Here is a 24555-nt window from a genome sequence, read left to right on the forward strand (position 1 = left end):
TGGTCATGTAGTGATTCTTGACAGCCTATTTCATATAGTCAAATCAAGTCAAATTTTATTTGTCACATGCGCCGAATACAACAGGTGTAGGTAGACCTTAGAGTGAAATGCTTTACTTACAAACCCTTAACCAACAATGCAGTTAAGAAAAAATACCTTCCAAAGAATAATAAGAAAGAAAGGTAACAAATAATTAGAGAGCAGCAGTAAAATTGGACCACATCAGTGCATTAGTTAAGAAAATAATCCACATACAGTGGCTTAGGAAAGTAGTCAGACCCCTTGACTTTTTCCACATTTTGTTATGTTACAGTCTTATTATAAAATTGATTAAATTAAAACAAAATCCTCAGAGATCTACACACAATACCCCAAATGACAAAGTGAAAATAGGTTTTAAGCTATGTTTGCGAATTTATATGAAAACCCCAGAAATGGCTTATTTACAAAAGTACTCAGACCCTTTACTATGAGATTCGAAATTGAGCTCAGGTGGATCCTGTTTGCCTTGATCATCATTGAGATGTTTCTACAACTTGGAGGCCACCTGTGGTACATTCAATTGATTTGACAGGATTTGGAAAGGCACACACCTGTCTATTTAAAGGTCCCACAGTTGACAGTGCATGTCAGAGAAAAAACCAAGCCATGAGGTCAAAGGAATTGTTGGTAGAGCTCTGAGAAATGCTTTGTCTCGAGGCACAGATCTGGGGAAGGTTACAAAAACATTTCTGCAGCATTGAAGATCCCAAGAGAAAGTGGCCTCCATCATTCTTAAATGGAAGAAGTTTGGAACCAGCAAGACTCCTGGCCGCCCTGCCAAACTGAGCAATCGGGGGAGAAGGGCCTTACTCAGGGTGGTGACCAAAAACCAGATGGTCACTCTGATAGATGTCTAGAGTTCTTCTGTGGAGATGGGAGAACCTTCCAGAAGGACAAACATCTCTGCAGCACTCCACCAATCAGGCCATTTTGGAAGAGTGGCCATACGAAACTCAAACCTCAGTAAAAGTCACATGACAGCCCGCTTGGAGTTTGCCAAAAGGCACCTAAAGACTCTCAGACCATGAGAAAGAAGACTATCTGGTCTGATGAAACCAAGATTGAACTCCTTGGCCTGAATGCCAAGCGTCACATCTGGAGTAAACCTGGCACCATCCCTATGGTGAAGCATGGGGGTGGTAGCATCATGCTGTGGGGATGTTTTTCAGCGGCAGGGACTGGGAGACTAGTCAGGATCAAGGAAAAGATTAATGGAGCAAAGTACAGAGAGATCCTTGATGAAAACCTGCTCCAGAGTGCTCAGGTCTTCAGACGGGGTCGAAGGTTTACCTACCAACAGGACAACGACCCTAAGCACACAGCCAAGAAAACACAGGAGTGGCTCCGGGACAAGTCTCTGAATGTCCTTTAGTGGCCCAGCCAGAGCCCGTACTTGAACCTGAATGTCTCTGTAGAGAACTGAAAATAGCTGTGCAGCAACGCTCCCCATCCAACCTGACAGAGTTTGAGAGGATCTGCAGAGTGGGAGAAGAATGGAAGAATCTCTCTAAATACAGGTGTGCCAAGCTTTTAGTGTCATACCCAAGAAGAATTGCATTAATCGCTGCCAAAGATACTTCAACAAAGTACTTTTTTCCCCCAAATTAGCAAACAAAAATGTAAAACCTGTTCTGACTTTGTCATTATGGGGTATTGTGTGTTGATTGATGAGTTTTTTTTTTGTTAAATCAATTTTAGAATATGTGGAAAAAGTCAAGGGGTCTGAATACTTTTTTTGGTTGAACCATTGTATTCCATAGTATGTGTCACAAACGTGTGTATTGGTGGCAGGGAAGTCAGGCGCAGGAGAATAAACTCGATAAATGGAGTAATTTAATAAAACAAAACATAATTCCGAAACCATAAATACAAATGAAACAAATTGGGTACGAGGACCCGTCGCGCACCAAATACAAACAACACGAAACTGAAACAAGAAAGAATCTCTGACAAAGACATGATGGGAAACAGAGGGTTAAATACACAACAGGTAATGAATGGGATTGAAACCAGGTGTGTTGGAAGACAAGCCAAAACCAATGGAAAATGAAACATGGATCAATGATGGCTAGAATACCGGTGACGTCGACCACCGAGCACCACCCGAACAAGGAGAGGCATCGACTTCGGCAGAAGTCGTGACAGTATGGTGTTGTATATTCCCAACATGCTTTAAACCAGTTAAATATAACTACATATAGTTAACTTGCTGATATGTAGTCACTTTTGAGGACACAAGCTCAAGTACACAGTACAAATATTAGAAAAAATTTAAAATATTAACTATTTTATGATGTCCTATTCAACAAAACTGTATGAATATGGCTTGACATTACTTATATGCCTTCTAAATATATGTCACGTATACTCCCTCTCTGGCCTCTAGGTCACCAGGCTGCTGACTATCCCGCACACCTGTCACCATTGTCTTGCGCACCTGGGCCTCCTGACACTCACCTGGAGTCCATCACCGCCTTGATTATCTTCCCTATATCTGTCACTCCCCTTGGACTTTCCTCGGTTGTTATTGACTCTGTTTTCATATCAGTGTGTTGTTTGTGTTTCGTTTCTTTTATTTATTAAAACACTCACTCCCTGAACTTACTTCCCGACTCTCAGCGCACTCGTTACAATATAGTATAATTAAATTATAAAACATGTATACTATAAGATTTCACCTTCCTTATAACTGTAAAATACACATTTGTATATTTATTGTTAGAGAAAATGTGCATATTTTTTAAAGGTCTCTCTTAATAAAAATGTCTGCCCTCATCCTGAACTCATTAGGAACTCACCTTTCATCTCATATTAATATTGTCCGTCTGTGACAAACAGAAACTGCATTTTAGATGAATGGCCAAAAATCTATTCCTGAATATGCTACAGTGATGGAACTCCTGCTACACTACAGAGTAAGGAGTGCAGGAACGTACTTTGTCAGTGGCTGTGACATACTGTTCAGCCAGGAGCTGATGGACAGTCAAAAGAGCGAATGAAAGATCTTGGGGGATGAAAAAGCAAACCAGTGCGACAACAACACAGAGTTGCACACAGTATAAACAAACGTACAGTCAATAACACAATAGAAAAAAGTCTATATACAGTGTGTGCAAATGTCGAAGATTGGAGAGGTTAGGCAATAAATAGGCCATAAAGGCGAAATAATTACAATTTAGCATTAACAGTGGAGTGGTAGGTTTCCAGATGATGATGTGCAAGTAGAGGTACTGGGGTGCCAAAGAGCAAAAGATAAATAACAATATGGGGATAAGGTAGTTGGGTGTGCTATTTACAGATGGGCTGTGTACAGTTACAGAGATCTGTAAGATGCTCTGACAGCTGATGGTTGAAGTTAGAGAGGGAGATACTGTATAAGTCTCCAGTTTCAATGATTTTTGCAGTTCGATCCAGTCATTGACAGCAGGGAACTGTAAGGAAAGGCGGCCAAAGCAGGTGTTGGCTTTGGGGATGACCAGTGAAATAAACCTCCTGGAGTGTGTGCTACGTGTGGGTGTTGCTATGGTGACCAGTGAGCTGAGATGTGGGGCTTTAACCTAGCAAAGACTTATAGATGACCTGGATCCAGTGGGTTTGGTGATGAATATGAAGCGAGGGCCAGCCAACAAGAGCATACAGGTTGCAGTGGTGGGTAGTATATGGTGCTTCGGTGACAAAGCGGATGGCGCTGTGATAGACTACATCCAGTTTGCTGAGTAGAGTGTTGGAGGCTATTTTGTAAATGACATGGCCGAAGTCAAGGATTGGTAGGATGGTTAGTTTTACGAGGGTATGTTTGGCAGCATGAGTGAAGAATGCTTTGCTGCGAAATAGGAAGCCGATTCAATATTTAATTTTGGATTGGAGACGCTTAATGTGAGTCTGGAAGTAGAGTTTACAGTCTAACCAGACACCTAGTTATGTGTAGTTGTACACATTTTCTAAGTCAGAACTATCCAGAGCAGTGGTGCTAGTCGGGCGGGCCGGTGAGGGCAGCAATCGGTGGAAGAGCATGCATTTAGTTTTACTACCAATTAAAGGAGTTGGAGGCCACAGAAGGAGTGATGGATGGCATTGAAGATCAGTTGGAGGTTTGTTAACACAGTGTCCAAAGAAGAGCCAGAAGTGCATGGGGTGTAGAGCTGTTGGCTGGGGTAGGGTTAGCCAGGTAGAAAGCATGGCCAACCGTGGAGAAATGCTTATTGAAATGATCGATTATCGTAGATTTAGCGGTGGTTACAGTGTTTCCCAGCCTCAGTGCAGTGGGCAGCTGGGAGGAGGTGCTCTTGTTCTCCATGGACTTTACAGTGTCCCCAACATTTTGGGAATTAGTGCTACAGGATGCAAATTTCTGTTTTAAAAGCTAACCTTAGCTTTCCTAACTGACTGTGTATATTGGTTCCTGACTTCCCTGAAAAGTTGCATATCACAGGGGCTAATCAATGCTAATGCAGAAAGCCATTGGATGTTTTTGTGCTGGTTAAGGGCAGTCAAGACTGCGTTGAACCAAGGGCTATATCTGTTCTTAGTTCTACATTATTTGAGTGGGGCATGCTTATTTATCACCTCTACGCATACGACACCATTCTGTATACCTCTGGCCCTTCTTTGGACACTGTGTTAACCTCTCTGCGCACCGAACCCATTAGCGGGATTAAATTCGACAACATACGGATGATCGCTACATAAATAGTCATATTAAATATTCATGAAAATACAAGTGTCTCATGTTTCAAAAGCCTAGAATCTTGCTAATCCAACTGCGTTGTCAGATTTAAAAAAGGATTTACTGCGATTATCTGAGGACAGAGCCCCATAAAAAAAAACATTTCAACCAGCACAGGCGTAACAAAATCACAAATTGCAATAAAATAAATTGTTTACCTTTGACGATCTTCCTCTGTTCCCAATGCTCATTGTTACACAATGAATGGTCTTTTGTTTGATAATTATTTTTTTTATAGCCTAACACGAAACATTTTGTGAACCGCTTGTGTCGTGAATTCCGTCTCATTCAATTTTCGACGACACATTCGATGTAAATACACACAATAAACGTGACTTTATCCAGTCATGTTTGGTTTCATTGCAATCAACTGGTTTGTAAACACAACCAAACTGATGGGTAATTTCGCGGGACGTATTGACTGAAAGAAATCGATTTGAAGACAACAAATAATGACATCATTGTGCACCAATGATATGACCGCTGTTTTGTTGATTGACTGTATTTTAACCCAATGACCACTGATCGTCTTGAAATCTAGCTTGGTCGATAGCGAATGAGCTGAGGTAAACGGCAATATGTATTGGTTATGTGTTGGAAGACCAACCCATGTAGTAAACCCCGGCGTAAAGAGGGTCATTCGCCATTGAAGGTTGATACTGGAAGGAACCACTCATGTTACGCACTATTTTGGTAAAGCGCATCTTCAGCTGTTTATATATCAATCAGTATGGCAACTAAGTCAGGGAAAGCTAAATCTAAGTCTAGATATACAGATGTACACACAATTTTAGAAGAAATTGATCGGGAAAGTGAGACAGAGATTGTTGGAGGACGATTAATTTAGCTAGCATAGCTTTGATTCCCAAATGGAGGATTTTTTTGGGAACGGAGAGGACATCTTTTTGGACTGGTAAGTTCTTCTCATGCTAATGCCGTTGTTTGAAATTAATAATATAAAATATTATTTGTGATTTTTTAAAATTTTAGTAGCAATATATAAAAATGTAATGAAATGTGTAAAGTACACGTTGGCTATATATTGTGGGTGGGGGTATGTTTGTATATATGTGTAGATCTAGCTGGTATGTCATAATATAAATGAGACAGTAGATCTAGCAGTTCTATAATAATATATTCAACCTTATGTTCCCTGTACTCTATATATATCTGTATATTATACCTGTTGATACAGGGCTCAAATGTGAAACTATTCTAACTGAACATTTTCTTTCACAGTGACACTGACTCTGAATGGGAGCCCCCAGTGCCAAGGTGTCCATCCCCCACTGAAGCTGGTTCATCCAGCCGGACACCTGTTGTCTCAGAGCTACTGTGGCATGGAACGCAAAAAATATCCTCATTCCAACTGCAATAAAGGACTAGAACAAGAGCATGGGAGGTGTGGACCTGTCAGATGCACTGATAGGCTATTACAATGTTCTCCATAAGACGATGAAATGGTACAAGACCTTCTTCTATCATTTCATCGACATTGCTGTGGTGAATGCATTCATCCTACACAAGGAAATGGCTAAGAGCTGTGGAAAGCCCCCCATCTCACAGCTAGCCTTCAGAGAGCTGCTCATCAAGGAGCCTGCTGGCTACAGCACCACAGCACCAATGCTCCACGTTCTGACCCCTCTACCTCTGTCCCTTCTGCTCCTGCCACAAGTGGTGTTCATCTGCCCAAATTTATTTCTGCAGGCATGGATGAGCCTCGGGGCCAAAAGGGCACAGCATGGAGGCGTCACTGTGTTCTTTGCTAAATGAAGTCCCCCATCACCTGCACCACATGCTTGGTGACCCTCTGCTTTACAGCAGAAAGAGACTGCTATGGCACCTGGCATCAGCAGCACAATATTGTGTAGAGGACTGAGGGTCTTCCAAATATTGAAAGTGTTATTTATAGACTGTTCTCTCTACCACCGCATGGCAAGCGGTACCGGAGTACCAAGTCTAGGACAAAAAGGCTTCTCAACAGTTTTTACCCCCAAACCATAAGACTCCTGAACAGGTAATCAAATGGCTACCCGGACTATTTGCATTGTGTGCCACCCCCCACCCCTCTTTTTATGCTGCTGCTACTCTCTGTTTATCATATATGCATAGTCACTTTAACTATACATTCATGTACATACTACCTCAATTGGGCCGACCAACCAGTGCTCCCGCACATTGGCTAACCAGGCTATCTGCATTGTGTCCCACCCACCACCCGCCAACCCCTCTTTTACGCTTCTGCTACTCTCTGTTCATCATATATGCATAGTCACTATAACCATATCTACATGTACATACTACCTCAATCAGCCTGACTAACCGGTGTCTGTATGTAGCCTTGCTACTTTTATAGCCTCACTACTATATGTAGCCTGTCTTTTTTACTGTATTTCTTTACCTACCCATTGTTCACCTAATACCTTTTTTTGCACTATTGGTTAGAGCCTGTAAGTAAGCATTTCACTGTAAGGGCTTCACCTGTTGTATTCAGCGCATGTGACAAATACACTTTGATTTGATTTGAAACAGACTGGACTATACCAGGCTAGGTTTTCACCAGATGAGGTACATTACCAAATTAGATTAACTACCACAACTACCAATTATTTCAAGCGACGCAACAAATACATTTGGCAAGCGTAAATCTCAATCTCACAATCGGCAACACAGTCAGAACCGTGCAATGGCTTTAATAAGTAGGGCTACTCTGCTAAAACAAGATGTGCACCAGGCAGGGTTGGGGTGGACTCCTTTTAAATTCCAGTCAATTCAGAAATAACCAAATTCCAATTCCACATTTTCCTCATTGAAATATGTTGCCGAGAATTTTTTATGTAATTTCAGTGTACTTCCTGAATTGACTGGAATTGAAACTCAATTGACCTCAACCCTGGCACTAGGTTGAGTTGCTTGACTGGATAAATGCATCAGCTCTTTGCAAAAGTCGAAGGGGATGTTAACAGTTCACCTGTAAAAACTGCCAGATGGACTTCAGTGGAACCATATCTCCCACGGGATGTTATATGGCTAGTCCCCTTCCAGTTCGCCTGTGAGAGATAAGCTAGAAGATACACCGTGGAAGCACTGTGCCATATGTATAAATAACTCTGCCATACTACTCCTGAACCCCAAATTAACTTGTATAATGAGAAGCTAGACCTATAAATCTGGCATCCTGCATAAATTAATTATGGGTTTAAATCTCATTCATGTGTGAGCGTTGGGTCGGTGCATCTGATTACCATAATCAATGCCATACTTGTTGTACATTTACATACATTATACTGGATGGGGCATATTTGCTGTAAGCAGATTGAAGCCACCTGCTTTATAAAGGCTCAGGGAAATTGTGGGGACCGGAAGACCTATTCATCATTCTGTCTGATGTACGCTCACGCGCGCGCGCACATGCACACACACACAAAACTCATCCAACCGTAATGAGACACAACCCAGGCTAGAGCAAAGCTATGTAACACTTGTTCTGAGGAACAACCTGTTGGGAAGGTGCTGTCTTTTGTCTAAGATAAAAGCAGGAAGAGGCCACTCCGATGTGCTCCTCCACTCCACACATCCTAATCTCTCCACAGATTAGCTAGGATGTCGCAGTGAAGTGTTTCAGTTGATGACAGGCAGCAATATGTTTGGTATTATATAAAGGCAGACTTTGCTAGAGGAGGGGTTCCACTTTTTTTTTTTTTATTATAGAGTGATACATGGGAAAGTGATATAACATCATTTGGAATTTTTAACACCAATGTCATTGACTCATTGTTTGATGAGTCAATTAATGCCATGAATGGTGTAATTTGTTATGTAATTGACACACACACACCCTTAAACCCCCTACGCTCCTTTGAGACTCGTCCTTCAAACTCACTGAGATTTCTTCTAGCCGTGGTAGCGAAAATAACGGGCAACTGGGCATTTTTATAGGAGACTATAAGCATTAAAGGCTTAATTAACTCAGGAACCACACCTGTGTGGAAGCCCCTGCTTGTATTTCTTTTATTTAGGCAGTTACCTGTAGATCTACTGTACCAGATGATAAAGCCACACACATTCTGTAGCTTAGAGATGCTACAGCAGGCAGAATTTAAGATCAGTTCTTTTCAGCCGTTGGCTCATGAGTCAATCATTGTTTAATCATTTAACCATGTAATACACATTTGTGAGCCACATGGGGGTTTTCTGACGATTAGAAACTGTATGCTCTTTAGCCTGTTTATTTGTGTTTTTTTTAAATCATGTATGTATAATTATGCAAACCGTCAACTGTGGCAGGGCTTGATCTTCATAAAAGGGACTCAAAATGATATCTAGTGTAGTTATAGAGACACAAACAGCTTCTTAGTATATATGCTGTATTGATGGATATGGGTCACCCTTCTAAGGTACAATCTGACTGTCTTGGGGCTGTGCTAGAGTACCAAGCCTAGCTCCTCGAAAAAAATCGGTGCTATTTTCACATCTTACTCACTAATGGTTGCCAACTGTATGTGTGAAGTGCCAGTGCTTTACTATATGGGGTGCTACGTTGTGGTTTCCACAGCTGCATTCAGAGGACAACGGCCTATCAGAGGCCTAGCTGTGAGTTACTGCAGACGATAGACAGAACATTGATGGGCATGGTGAGTGTTCTGTTTCCACTAAAAGGCCTCTGAACAACGATCAATATGTGAACTTGGAACACCTAGCTTTGAAATGGAAAAGAAGGATCTAGAAAATAATGGTTCAATTGAAATCCTCTCCAACTTGAACACCTATGAAGTTTATTATAGCTATAATGTATTCATAATGGATCAGGGTCCCTTTAGTAGAGATGCATCTCAAAGTAGTACAACTTGTTTACTTGAATAGCACTAATATGTCATTGTTCCATTTGGGGATAGATGATAACCAGAGTCACAGACAGAAACATCCGTATGCTCCAGGCACCGTATGCTGACTTCCTGCTATAGCTCTTCTTAGAATACATGATCTGTATTCTATGGATCTGCAGGCTTACTCCTTGACTGGTTGTACCATTAGCATGACATAGACAACAATGTAATGATTGGCTCCCATAAAAGTCTTGTGCCTCAGTAATCTGTAAACGTCCTACATTTGTATTGATTATCGCGCAATTATAGAGTGGAACGATTTCATGTTTTACAGGCTATGGAAATAGGGAGCTATTTTTGATGAAAAAACAAATAGGCAATTTGCATCTGACGTAGCTGCTATGAAAATGCTGCTTGTGGAAGAATGAAATCATCAGTTTGGCAGTGCTTTGCATCTTTTTAGCTGAAACCAGGTGATGCTGTATTACTTCACTGATAATAACATTATATCATGTGCATTTTGTACAGGTGCAGCCCATCAGTTCCCTGTCCCCTGTGGCAATTAGATGAAGTACAAACAAAACTCATCTGAGTGCAAATATATTGTTCGATATACACTAGTGAATTTAACCCTGTTCCTCCTCTTCTTCTTGGAATGGGACATTTCGGTATTCCGTTGGCCAAAACAATCGAAATGCTTGTGTTTGGCTGGAAGTGGTTTCCTTGCTTGTTTGCTCCTGCCTCCTCTGTTCTATCTTATCCTGTTTACTTTGTTGTTGTTGTTATTTTATTTGACCTTATTGCTGCAATATTGTGGAGCATATTTGGCTCTATATCAATCCCATCTACTGGATTATTTGTATTAATACAACTGAAATCACAGCAGAGCTTTTTGACATCCGGTTGGTTGATGTTAGGTGATGAGAGAATGAGATTATTAATACCCTGTGTGTGTGCAGAGGCCTGCCGTGACCAGTCACAACCTCAGACACACACGCACATGCACGCACGCACACACAAGCATGTATGCATGTACGTACACATACACGCACACACACACACACACAGCACCCCTGCAAAGCTTCCCCTCACACTCCCTGAAGGGATGATGCAGTCTGAAAGGTTAGCTCTTGATTGCCACTAAGACTAATTCAAATAATTAAAATGGCTTTTGGCCCTTCCCAAGCCTACAAGCCAATGCTTTTTAATAGTTCTGGAATGGGGGTGATGGTGAGATGAGAGAGGAAACATGCCCGCAGGTGGCTGGTGCTGCTGATGACAAGGAAGACAGAACAGGGACAACCAGACAGTGCCTTGCAAAAGTATTGAGACCCATTGGATTTCTTCACATTTTATTGTGTTACAAAGTGAGATGAAATGGATTTAATTGTAATTTTGTGTCAACAATCTACACGAAATAATGTCAAAGTGGAATAAAATGTTATGCAATGACTACATTTTATATTATATTGAAACTTCTTATGGATCTGCCAATTCTTTCAATTTTGCCTGAAATGACATACCCAAATCTATCTGCCTGTAGCTCAGGCCCTGATGCAAGGATATGCATAGTCTTGGTACCATTTGAAAGGAAACAATTAGAAGTTTGTGGAAATGTGAAAGTAATGTAGGAGAATAACACTCAAAAAATCTGGTAAAAGATAATACAAAGATATAAACAACCGTTCTTTTTTTGTAGCATCATCTTTGAAATACAAGAGAAAGACCATGATGTATTATTCCAGCCCAGGTGCAAGATACATTTTGGCCACTAGTTGGCAGCAGTGTATGTGAAAAGTTTTAGACTGATCCAATGAACCAAGGCATTTCTCTTCAAAATGTTGTTTCAAGACCAAATATGCCAAATTTGTTTATTAATAACTTTTTATGTTCAAAATTGTGCACTCTCCTCAAACAAGAGATTGGTATTCTTTCGCTGTAATAGCTACTGTAAATTGGACAGTGCAGTTAGATTAACAAGAATTTAAGCTTTCTGGCACAGCTGTCAGTCTTCTTGATCAAATCTCTAAGAGCTTTACAAACCTGTATTGTGCAATATTAGCCATTATTATTTTAATAACTCTTCAAACTCTGTCAAGATGTTGGCATAGATTTTGAAACAGATTTAAGTCAAAACGGTAACTTGGCCACTCAGGAACCTTCTTGTCTTCTTGTTAAGCAACTCCAGTGCAGATTTGGCCTTGTGATGTAGGTTATTATCCTGCTGAAAGGTGAATTCCTCTCCCAGTGTCTGGTGTAAAGCAGACCGAAGCAGGTTTTTCTCTAGGATTTTGCCTGTGCTTAGCTCCATCTACTTTATTTTTATCCTGAAAAACTGCCCTAGTATTTGCTGATGTCAAGCATACCCATACCATGATGCAGCCACCACCATGTTTGAAGATTAAGAGGCAGTTACTCAGTGATGTGTTGTGCTGGATTTCCCCCAAACATAAGGCTTTGCATTCAGGACATAAAGTTAATTTCTTTGCCACATTTTCTTTGCAGTATTACTTTAGTGCCTTGTTGCATGCAAGATGCATGTTTTGGTATTTTTTGCATTCATCAGTTTTTTCCCATCACAGTCATTGAACTCGGTAACTGTTTTACAATCACCAATGGACTCATGGTATCGTCACTGAGCAGTTTCATTTCTGTCCTGCAGCTCAGTTTAGAAGGACGACTGTATATTTGATGTATCTGGGTGGTTTAATACATAATCCACGGCATAATTATTAAATTGACCATGCTTAATTAGATATTCCATTTCTGATTTGATAATGTTATCCATCTACCAATCACTGCTCTCTGTAGTTTAATCTCTGCTTGACTAAGGGACCTTACAGATGTATGTATTGGGGACAGAGGAAGGGTCACAAATCACAAATCATGTCAAATCATGTCAATCCCTATTATTTTACACAGAGTGAGTCCATGTAATTTATGGATTTGTTCAACCAAATTCTACTCCTGAACTAATTTAGCCTTGCCTAAACAAAGGGGCTGAATACTTATGCAACGACTATATTTTAGTTATTACATTTTTATGAATCAAAAAACAAACCAAAAAATATTCCACTTTGTCATTACAGAGTATTTTCAGTAGATTGTTGACATTTCTGTTTACAATTAAATCAATTCTAATTCCACTTTGTAACACAATAAAAAACAAAATAGAAATCCAAGGGGTATGAATACTTTTGCAAGGCATTGTAGATATTTTAGTGCGCAGGGAGGGACACACCCACATACAAACACAATCAAAGACAGACAGTTACATGAATAGCAATCATACTGAGTGCATGAATTACCATATTCAATATGACCCTTTTTTTTATCGAAATGTCTTAAAGTAAGTCAAAAAATACACTGCCATATTACAGTTTTTCCCAAATGTTAACACACGTTTGCTGAAACTACGTCTCAGGTACACAAAAATCAAAACAAAACAGTTATCCAATTTCCCCAAACTCCACAGACATCTAGCACAATAAAACACAGCAAACAAAATCATGTACTTTCTGCTTAAAATGAAACTCTGCATACAAATGACACACACACACACACACTCTAACTTAGTGACAACCGAGATCACACTAATTGTACATATTCAAAACACTACTATCAGAAGTTATTTTAGTGTAAAGACTAAGCTGTTGTTACACTGTATTTGTGTGTACTCAAACAAGAAAGGAACACAAATGCAGGATGCGGGCTATGGTTGAAAAGCTCACTCTGATGTTGTTTTCAATAATCTGTTTTTGGATTTCCCACAGTCTTATGGCATTATTTTCAACTACCATTTGCACAATGGCAGCCTGCTGTTCGTCTGTAAATAGACGCGTTCTACAAAATCAAAATAGCATAGCATACAGTACAGTAAACACTACAGTAATACAGTATACAAGACAAACCTGTTACAATGTAGTATAGCTCCTAATTTCATACATACAGTAATACGTTAAACATTTACTTTGTTTCCCTTTACAGTATGTATTGGAATCTACAGTCTTTTCTGTGCTTTATGCTGTACTACTGTCAAGTAGTAAAAAGTAGTAGAAAAGTCCGATGTCTGCAATACATACCTTTTCTCATTTTGTAACGTCCAGATGATGGATGCTACGGTGAAGATGCTCAGATTGGGCTTCACTCTCTACCCATCCTCTATCAAGGTCAAACCTTGGTTGACCACATGGTACATCAAAGTCGCCTGCATTTCATCAGAGATTACTCTCCTTGTTCTTGGTCTTCCTCTACCTCTACCCCCACCTCCACCTTTACCTTTACTCTCTTTACTCTGCCAAGTTTGCTTCCATTGTACTCCAAACACCTGTGGTCTTTTTAATTCACACAAAAGGTCTGATTGTTAATTTTGCATTCACGAAATTAGTGTTTGCACAAGTGAAGAGGGAAAGTGATCAATTGGTAATTGAGCTTAGCTTGTTGAACAGTGTTTCTTTTTATTTGCACAAAATACATTTCAGTTGTGAAGGTTGTACCAAAGGTAGAGAATAGTGTGTTGTGTTTTGCTAAATGTTTGCTATTGAATTGCAATCTGAGTGTGAAGCAGTATTGTAGTATTTCAGATTTGATGTAGGGTTCTGCTAAATGAATTACAGGTTTGGGTCATTGTGCCTCTTCCGCCGAAGTCGGTCCCTCTCCTTGTTCGGGCTGCGTTCGGCGGTCGACGTCACCGGCCTTCTAGCCACCGTCGATCCACTTTTCATTTTCCATTTGTTTTGTCTTTGTTTTACACACCTGATTTCAATCCCACAATTGCTTGTTCATTATTTAACCCTCTGTTCCCCATGTTTTTTTGTGTGTGATTGTTTATTGTATTTTCGGTCTGTCATGGTGTGCGTGTATTTGTTACTTTGTATTTTTGACATTGAGTAAAAACACGTTGATTACTCATATCTGCTGTCCTGCGCCTGACTCTCTACACCAGATACACATACAGTGAGGGAAAAAAGTATTTGATCACCTGCTGATTTTGTACATTTACCCACTGACAAAGAAAGGATCAGTCTATAATTGTAGTGGTAGGTTTATTTGAACAGTGAGAGACAGAATAACAACAACAAAAAATCCAGAAGAGCACATGTCAAAAATGTTATAAATTGATTAGCATTTTAATGAGGTAAATAAGTATTTGACTCCCTTTCAAGACCAAAGAGCTCTCCAAGGATGTCAGGGACAAGATTGTAGACCTACACAAGGCTGGAATGGGCTACAAGACCATCGCCAAGCAGCTTGGTGAGAAGGTGACAACAGTTGGTGCGATTATTCGCAAATGGAAGAAACACAAAAGAACTGTCAATCTCCCTCAGCCTGGGGCTCCCTGCAAGATCTCACCTCGTGGAGTGTCAATGATAATGAGAACGGTGAGGAATCAGCCCAGAACTACACGGGATGATCTTGTCAATGATCTCAAGGCAGCTAGGTCCATAGTCACCAAGAAAACAATTGGTAACACACTACGCCGTGAAGGACTGAAATCCTGCAGCGCCCACAAGGTCCCCCTGCTCAAGAAAGCACATATACATGCCCGTCTGAAGTTTGCCAATGAACATCTGAATGATTCAGAGGACAACTGGGGGAAAGTGTTGTGGTCAGATGAGACCAAAATGTAGCTCTTTTGGCATCAACTCAACTCGCTGTGTTTGGAGGAGGAGGAATGCTGCCTATGACCCCAAGAGCACCATCCCCACCGTCAAACATGGAGGTGGAAACATTATGCTTTGGGGGTGTTTGTCTGCTAAGGGGACAGGACAACTTCACCACATCAAAGGGACGATGGACGGGGCAAAGTACCGTCAAATCTTGGGTGAGAACCTCCTTCCCTCAGCCAGGGCATTGAAAATGGGTCGTGGATGGGTATTCCAGCATGACAATGACCCAAAACACACAGCCAAGGGAACAAAGGAGTTGCTCAAGAAGAAGCATATTAAGGTCCTGGAGTGGCCTAGCCAGTCTCCAGACCTTAATCCCATGGAAAATCTGTGGAGGGAGCTAAAGGTTCGAGTTGCCAAACATCAGCCTCGAAACCTTAATGACTTGGAGAAGATCTGCAAAGAGGAGTGGGACAAAATCCCTCCTGAGATGTGTGTAAAAATGGTGGCCAACTACAAGACACGTCTGACCTCTGATTGCCAACAAGGGTTTTGCCACCAAGTACTAAGTCATGTTTTGCAGGGGGGGGGTCAATTACTTATTTCCCTCATTAAAATGCAAATCAATTTATAACATTTTTGACGTGCGTTTTTCTGGATTTTTTTGTTGTTATTCTGTCTCTCACTGTTTAAATAAACTTACCATTAAAATTATAGACGGATCATTTCTTTGTCAGTGGACAAACGTACAAAATCAGCAGGGGATCAAATCGTTTTTCCCTCACTGTAGGACCCTTTGCACTCGCGCCAATTTTAGTGTGTAAACAATTGTGAAAAACTGCAAACATACTTCATATCTGCCTTAAGATAAATGAAGGATAGAAGAGAATATATATTTTTACAAAATGCTCACTTATGACACAAATAACTGTGCACAAGAAAAATATTTTTTGAGAATAGGAGCATCAAAAACAGGGGAGACAAATCTGGGTTAGTCGAAAGGCAGCAGCAGTAATAGCAATGTGTTGGAGAGACAGATGGTATGAGGCTTGGATCAATAGCACTATAAACCACAAAGGAAGGAGTCCAGAAGAGAGGAGAAGAACTCATCCTTCTCAGCATTGTCATGACACTGGCGTACCGGACACCCCCGCAGCCAAGGCAGGGGGGGCCCCATGCGCCTGCCATTGAAGTCAAACATTTTTTTAATACATAATTTTGCCAGTAACCCTCCAATAACTTATTCATAAACCTTTTTAATTTCCATATATACTAGAAAGCTAAGTGTTGTTTCTTGGGCTTCAAGAATGTGACTGATTAAAGTGCCTCAGGGCTCGAAAAATAAATCATTGAACTGATTGAAAGTGTGGGGATATCAGTGAACAACTGCCGTGGTCAAGTCTGCGACGCCACCAGTGCAATGTACAAATGCCGTGGTCAAGTCTACAACGGCGCCAGTGCAATGTGGGACCTTAATCAGGTCTTCAAAGGCACATATCAGACCGATAGTCTAATGCTTCTTAAGTAGTCCTTTATTAGTTTTAGTTTAGAAAACGATCTCTCTGCAGAAGCGACAGTTACAGGGATGGTTAAAAACAGCTTGATTGCCGTAACAAAATCAGGGAAACTGGGCAGAAGGGAGTGGTGCTTGAAATAAGCAGTTGCTGGCTGGCTGGGTTGGTTCTGCAACAGCTTTACTTGGCCTCAATACATTACGGAAAGAGATTAACTGTGAAGGAAGCTCTGTGGACTGATCGTCTGGATACAGGACAGACAATAAATTGGTAGACGCAAACAGATTATCATCTTTAGTGGACAACGGTTCTTGAGGGCTCAAACAAAAAGTGGTTTGTGATTTCGTTCGTACTGGTGAACCGGGTTTTTCAGTTGTGTGGCTGCAATAGCAACAGTCCCTTATCTTGTCATAGATCATTCAAGACTAAGTTTAAATTGTGTGCAGCATAATGTACATATAATACACGTCTCAGAAAAGACTGTCTGGGTTGTCATTACTTAGTATAGGAAAACAGTCGGGCCCGCAACTTAGGCCTACAGGCCGTCGTAAAAAGGCAACACAGTCGCATACTGTAGTTACTATAGCCCTCTATTTAGAAAAAAAGAGTATTGACGCAGAAACCTTTTTCTACGAGAAAGAAGAGAAAAGAGACAGCAAGGAATACTTAAGGAAAATTGCTTGACTGTTTGATGTTACATTTTTATAAAAAGTTTATAAATTGCAGCTTAATACTGTATATGCTGTACCTATAGATAGTAGGCTATACTGCATAATGAATCGATCCCAAGTAAGCTAGTGTTTTGAGAGTGGACTGACTGTATTATTTAGCATTAAGAGACTGGTTTGACGCACCACAACTTTCTATCCAAGTTGGGAGAGAGCAAGAGGATTGCTTACGTCATGCAGGTTCAGGTACACTATACAGGACAGTTGTACAGTATATAAAAAGAATCTATTGGTAGCTGATTAGTATGCTGTTACAATCTGCATTATTTGAAGTAAATGATATTATTGCAGCCGGTCAGCAGTCTAAATGTCAGTATTGCGACACCGTGCATAGCTCCGTTAAATGTTAGGCTTAACATGAGAATGATGACCAAATAGGCCTACCAATAAACCTGTATCCATTAGCTAAAGCAAAACTATAGGCTACATGCCCTGGCACCACAGAAAGCCTATCATCAATTTGATAGGCAGCCGCATAGACATATCGCAATTTCAGCATCATGGGCAGCGATCGGAAATCTATAGTATGTGAGTGGCTGTCTGGCTGACACATTCAATTTTTTTTATTTTAGGGGGAGTGGTGGGGTAGGGGGGGGGGGGACTCTGACCATGCCGGGATGAACTCATTTGCAGAGATATCAAGGATATCAATCAATGCAATTCATTATCTTTGACAAATAAGAGGACTAGAGCAACAGCTGCTGTAATGTAGAAATGGAACACACTATAGCTAGAAAATTAACTTGAATTCCTTTGTTTATTTTCCACCCTGTTAGTTGTCATCCTTTACTCCATACAGTCCTGTACTGTATACCAATACCTTCCATTTATCCATACAGTCCTCTACACCAATACTTTCCATTACCCCATACAGTCCTCTACACCAATACTTTCCATTACCCCATACAGTTCTGTACTGTATACCAATACCTTCCATTCTCCATACAGTCCTGTATACCAACTTTCCATTACCCCATACAGTCCTGTACTGTATAACAATACCTTCCATTACCCCGTACAGTCCTGTACTGTATACCAATACCTTTCATTACCCCGTACAGTCCTGTACTGTATACCAATACCGTCCATTACCCCGTACAGTCCTGTACTGTATACCAATACCTTCCATTACCCCGTACAGTCCTGTACTGTATACCAATACCTTCCATTACCCCGTACAGTCCTGTACTGTATACCAATACCTTCCATTACATCCATATACTCCTGTACTGTATACCAATACCTTCCATTACCCCATACAGTCCTGTACTGTATACCAATACCTTCCATTACCCCGTACAGTCCTGTACTGTATACCAATACCTTCCATTACATCCATATACTCCTGCACTGTATATTGTAAGAAAGCGTAAGATGATGAAAAGGAAAATTATTTGTAGTGTTATTGTGAAAAATTACGACTGTCTGTTATGCATTTTCATTATGTGTTTAAACATTTAAAAAGCTTTGGGCTTACTCATGCGCTCCTGTAAGATAACTAGAAAATAACTTTCATTTGTTTTGAAAAGCAATTTGCCATAAGCTCTCATTCATTCTGTTTGAATGCATTTACTGTTTGTAAGTATTTAATATTCTCTGAGGAACAAAAAAAGTTACAATCAGTTCTCAGAGTCCTAAATAAATATCCCAACAGCCTATACACGCCTTTGTTGATGGTCTTCAAAAACACTGGCTAGTTAAACTTTGGTTTTACATAAGTGCACACACACAAGGACACATTTCATAGCTATTGGTCATATTTTTTTTATTAAATTGCAAATTTGAATAAAACATGGGGCTGCCGGTGCCTTCATGGTTTGGACCAGAGGTATTTGAACAGTGTAGGGTTGCATCCCATACAGTACGGCACCCTATTTCATATATAGAGCCCTATTGGCCCTGGTCAAAAGTAGTGCACTATATATGGACTAGGATTCCATTTGGGACACAAACTAGGTGATAACAGTCCAGAGTGGAGAAGTGGAGGCAGACCCAGGCTTCAGAACCAGAAATACCACCAACTGTGAATGGACCTTTGAAGTCAAATCAGCCCTTTAGTTCAGATAAGTGGGGTCTTGTGATCATTCCACTTCCTGTGCCCAGGAATTAATATCCACCCGTAATAATGGCATAGGCTCACAGCTCTCACTCTTGCCTGGGGTAAAGGATGAAAGCAAGGCCTTTGAACCTAGGTTGCAAAAACCTAACAACACAGTGATACAATTCTGTCCAACTTCAGTATCTGAGAATGTAAATGAATAGACTCTTTTGGGTTTCTTTTAGTTCAGGGTTCGAGGTATCTTTGGAATCACCAATGATGCACCATTCTAGTGTGTTAGTCAGGTGGCTAGCTAGGCATACTCTAAAGATATAAGGTTTAGCTAGCCAGTGTGATCTGCCTATTATAGTAGAATGTAGCTCATCTGGGGTGGTTATAGTGTTGGACTAGTAACCGGAAGGTTGCTAGTTCAAACCCCCGAGCTGACAAGGTACAAATCTGTTGTTCTGCCCCTGAACAGGCAGTTAACCAACTGTTCCTAGGCCGTCATTGAAAATAAGAATTTGTTCTTAACTGACTTGCCTAGTTAAATAAAGGTCAAATAAAATACTGGACAACCATTGTTAACGGCCACAACACCAAGAAATATATGATAAGTGGCAGCAGGTCAATTCCTGGAGTGGCCACCTAAAGTCAACTTACATCCTGAAAAGTATGCAGTAGCCTACTCCCTTTAGAATCAGGTCTTCAAGGAAGATTAAATGCGTCATCTCTCAGAGATCACAGTAGAGGCTCAAAAATCTGCAGCTATAGAGAGAAGAGACAGACATCAAGGAGGAAATTGGGTGTGAATCATATTAAGCAGCTGATGTTTCTAAATGTCTCTAATTTGCAGTTTAATTTAGCAGTCATTCAGCTGTAATTAGCAGAGAAGAACTCAGCTGCTGCTGAACTTTCAGCCCACTTAAAGGGATAGGGGTTCATTTGCATGGCTAATCCCTTTTTAAATGATGCTCAACGAATGGGCAGCTAGAACACTTCTGGTGAAGCAGTGATGGTGAGCAAACAACTGTTTTCCTCTCTGATTGGTAGCTTTGCAACCACCAGTATAATACATCTGACAGTACTGAAATGAAAAGCTTAGAGCAGTGAGAGACAGTGTGCAGGCAGAACATCCCTCATAAATAAGTGGAATTGAGCTTAGTTTAGTTTAGGCAGGAACAAAGACCGTTTTGGATAGGAAGTAATTGGGGGGACGTAGCTGACAACAGGAGACAGAGCAGTTGTTTTTCCAGCACATGGTCATCTTCCTCTGACTGTCCCTTTTGGATCCTTCCGGACATAACAGTCTAAGAACAATGCACATCAATTGTTAGGAGGTGCTGGGCCAAAGAAAACTTGTAGAAAGAAAGTAGGGCCTGCACACACAACTGCCCCACCACTTAATTGTAACTAGGCTAGTTAGGCCTACACCATGTTTCGATCAAAAAGTGGATCTTTGGTCAAGTGGTCTGTAGTGGATATTTTAGAATGAAGGTGTAATAATGAGCATGTTCAAGATCACCTCAATAGCATAGACATAGATGTACTGTGACTAAAAAAAAGCACTGGTCCTCAATCATTCTCTTTTCAGGAAACTGTACTGCACTGAACCTATTCACTTCAACATGCTGCAGGCACATACTGTACCTGTGCTACATACTGTACTTTTCTGTACTCGTGCACAACTTTCTATGATCTGAAAATCAAAGGAAAAACAACAATTAATACAGCAGAAATGAGAGAAATGACCTAAATCAATTGCAAATAGAATAGCTGTAAAAGTTGGTAGGCCTACAGTAACTACAACCAAAGTTAGTACATGGGTAACTACGAATGGTTGTCACCGTAAAAGTAAAAACACAGCGGTGCCTGAAACAACTCATTACATTTCAGTGGGTAATAGAGATGAGAAGTGTTAATGGGCTAGGTCTAAGGTGTTGCTTCCCCTGGAGCTACCCCCACACATCTTAGCCTGCTCTGCCTTGATCCTGGGGAGTGTTACATATGCATTAGTGTTGACAGTTGGTGCCTCATTCCTCAACAAGGAACTTCTTCGACCCTGTCATGAACCATATCCTTTTAATTAGGATTCAACGGTAGGAGACAGTATGAGCGTGTCACAAGACCATGCTCCCATTTGTGACCAACTCAGATGATCCCTTTAAGTGGATTCATCTACTAAAATTAGACATCAAATATGTTGGGAATGTTTTAATAGTGCAAAGTTAACAAAGTCAAATCCTATAAATTAGAATTATTTGGTGGGAGCGTGTCAAAGGACAATGCTCCCATTTGTAAACCACTCCTCCAATCCCTTTAAGTGGAATGATCTCTACAAAAACAAGATAGATATAGATTTAGATAGTTAAAGAGTACAAAGTTAACTTAGAGTGTAACAGGACCATGTTGTTGTTGGGACCAACTGAACGGATACCTAATGGTTAGGTTTGAAGTGGATTAATCACGATCGTTATAAGGAATGGACCAAGATGCAGCGGGGTATGTTTCCATCCTTTTATTTGGAAGAGAAACTTAAAGAACAAAAACAATAACGCGAACAATGTGACGCTCAAAGTAGTGCTCGCAGGCAACTATACCTAGACAAGATCCCACAAAGCACAATGGGGAAATGGCTACCTTAATACAGTGGGGAGAACAAGTATTTGATACACTGCTGATTTTGCAGGTTTTCCTACTTACAAAACATGTAGAGGTCTGTAATTTTTATCATAGGTACACTTCAACTGTGAGAGGCGGAATCTAAAACAAAAATCCAGAAAATCACATTATGATTTTTAAGTAATTCATTTGCATTTTATTGCATGACATAAGTATTTGATACAAAAGAAAAGCAGAACTTAATATTTGGTACAGAAACCTTTGTTTGCAATTACAGAGATCATACGTTTCCTGTAGTTCTTGACCAGGTTTGCACACTTTTGATTTTGGCCCACACCTCCATACAGACCTTCTCCAGATCCTTCAGGTTTCGGGGCTGTCGCTGGGCAATATGGACTTTCAGCTCCCTCCAAAGAGTTTCTATTGGGTTCAGGTCTGGAGACTGGCTAGGCCACTCCAGGACCTTGAGATGCTTCTTACGGGTGCCACTCCTTAGATGTCCTGGCTGTGTGTTTCGGGTCGTTGTCATGTTGGAATACCCACCCACGACCCATCTTCAATGCTCTTACTGAGGGAAGGAAGTTGTTGGCCAAGATCTCACAATACATGGCCCAATCCATCCTCCCCTCAATATGGTGCAGTCATCCTGTCCTGTCCCCTTTGCAGAAAAGCATCCCCAAAGAATGATGTTTCCACCTCCATGCTTCACGGTTGGGATGGTGTTCTTGGGGTTGTACTCATCCTTCTTCTTCCTCCAAACACGGCGAGCGGAGTTTAGACCAAAAAGCTCAATTTTTGTCTCATCAGACCACATGACCTTCTCCCAGTCCTCTTCTGGATCATCCAGATGGTCATTGGCAAACTTCAGATGGGCCTGGACATGCGCTGGCTTGAGCAGGAGGACCTTGCGTGCGCTGCAGGATTTTAATCCATGATGGCGTAGTGTATTACTAATGGTTTTCTTTGAGACTGTGGTCCCAGCTCTCTTCAGGTCATTGACCAGGTCCTGCCATGTAGTTCTGGGGTGATCCTTCAACGTCCTCATGATCATTGATTCCCCACGAGGTGAGATCTTGCATGGAGCCCCAGGCCGAGGGTGATTGACCGTCATCTTGAACCTCTTCCATTTTCGAATAATTGTGCCAACAGTTGTTGCCTTCTCACCAAGCTGCTTGCCTATTGTCCTGTAGCCCATCCCAGCCTTGTACAGGTCTACAATTTTATCCCTGATGTCCTTACATAGCTCTCTGGTCTTGGCCATTGTGGAGAGGTTGGAGTCTGTTTGATTGAGTGTGTGGACAGGTTTCCCCACTGTATGATCCCCAATCAGAGACAATGATAAACAGCTGCCTCTGATTGGGAACCATACCAGGCCAACATAGATATATATATATTCACCTAGATAACCAACACTTAGTCACACCCCGACCTAACCAACGGTCATGTTCTGACCTTAGTTCTGTAGTTTTGTCTTTGTTTTAGTATGGTAAGGGCGTGAGTTGGGGTGGGCAGTCTGTACTTTTTTCTATGATTTGGGATTTCTTTGATTGGCCTGGTATGGTTCTCAATCAGAGGCAGCTGTCAATCGTTGTCCCTGATTGAGAACCATACTTAGGTAGCCTGTTTGCACCCTTGAGTTGTGGGTGATTATTTTCTGGTCTGTGTTTTTCTTCACCATACAGGACTGTTCATTTGTCATTTTTATTTGTTTTCATTACATTATTAAAAATAAAAACACTTACCACGCTGTGCATTGGTCCTCCTACTACTCCTCCTCCGAAGAGGAGGAAGACGATGTTACAGAATCACCCACCACCAAAGGATCAAGCAGCGTGGTAAGGAGCAGCGCTATCTGGAGGAGGTGACAACATGGGACGAGATTGAAAGGTGGTCGGTCGAACTAGGGAGAGTGCCGGGGCCCGCCTGTGATTCTCTGGAACAGTGCGAGGAGGGATACCGGTGAATGGAGTTGGCACGGCGATCAAGGAAGCCCGAGAGGCAGCCCCAAAAATGTATTGGGGGGGGGGGGGGGGGGGGGGGGGGACACGGGAAGTGTGGCTAAGTCAGGTAGGAAACCTGAGCCAACTCCACGTGTTTACCGTGGAGACAGGTGGACCGCGCAAGCACAGTGTTGTGCCGTGAGGTGCACGGTGTCCCCGGTGCGCAGGCATAGCCCGGTATGTTACATAGCAGCGCCACGTATCGGCCGGGCTGGAGTGGGCATCGAACCAGGTGCTATGAAGCCGGCTCAGTGCATCTGGTCTCCAGTGCGTCTCCTCGGGCTGGGGTACATAGAACCAGCCCTACGCATGGTGTCCCCGGTTCGCCAGCACAGCCCAGTGCGGTCGATTCCACCTCGCCGCACTGGCCTGGCTACGTGGAGTATCCAGCCAGGTAGGGTTGTGCAGGCTCGGTGCTCGAGACCTCCAGTGTGCCTCCACGATCCGTTC

Source organism: Oncorhynchus kisutch, linkage group LG6 (genome assembly GCF_002021735.2).
Source record: "Oncorhynchus kisutch isolate 150728-3 linkage group LG6, Okis_V2, whole genome shotgun sequence".
NCBI lineage: Eukaryota > Metazoa > Chordata > Actinopteri > Salmoniformes > Salmonidae > Oncorhynchus > Oncorhynchus kisutch.